Source organism: Olea europaea, chromosome 4, assembly GCF_002742605.1.
Source record: "Olea europaea var. sylvestris chromosome 4, O_europaea_v1, whole genome shotgun sequence".
Taxonomy (NCBI): Eukaryota; Viridiplantae; Streptophyta; class Magnoliopsida; order Lamiales; family Oleaceae; genus Olea; species Olea europaea.
This window is the reverse complement of record NC_036240.1, coordinates 14295587-14296519: the sequence shown is the minus strand read 5'-3', so window position 1 is coordinate 14296519 and position 933 is coordinate 14295587.

Here is a 933-nt window from a genome sequence, read left to right as displayed (position 1 = left end):
TCTATAAATAATGTGGTATTTAAAATATCAATGATTTTTAAAATTTTTTTAAAAAGTATCCAGGATACTATATATATATATATTTTTTATTTTTTTTTTAATTTTTTTTTATCCTCGTAATATTCTCTTTTTTCTCGTCTTCTACAAATCTTAGAGAAACGATTGAAGGTTTATTATTTTTTATTCTACCTATTATATTTGTTCTTTTTTCCCTCCCTCTCCCCCATTTTTATTGTTTCTCTTTATTTTATACAAAAATAAATTAAATCATAACTAAAAAATCTTATAATATTTTTTCTTTTTCTTCTTCCAATTTTCGATGAAAAAAACAATTCTTAATTAAATTTTATATTAAAAAGTCTATTCTCCCCCTCTTATGTGGAAATCCAAGTGAATTTATTTTAAATGAAAGTTTCAAAAGTCATATGAATTTTACAAAGGTCTATAAAATTTTTAAAATTAAATTTTATAAAAGTCTACAAAAGAGTTTAATAAATTACATATAAATCTATAAAAGTCCACGAAATCCACAAAAAATATCACCTAAAAAGCCTAAAAATTCTAAAAAGTTCCGATTGAATAAACCACTCTAAATACCAAAAGAATAATACAATTTATATTGAAGATTACCGATAATTGTCATACGTGACATACATATGATAATTAATCTTCACTATGAATAACATTATTCATACCAAAATCCTAGATCCCCAATTTCAGTTGACTTGGCATGATAAAAATTTTGTTTGGTGCAAGTTAATAGTTAATGATGCTGCATAAGATTCAAATTTAGTGTTTGTAGTTGTTTCGCGCGGGTTAGACGCTAACAATTAAAAAGGGATCAGACGATTGTGTATGGGACAAACCTCTTGAGACAAAGTCTCAAAAATGGGTGTTTTTATTGACGACGACTTTACAATTGGAAAATAAAAA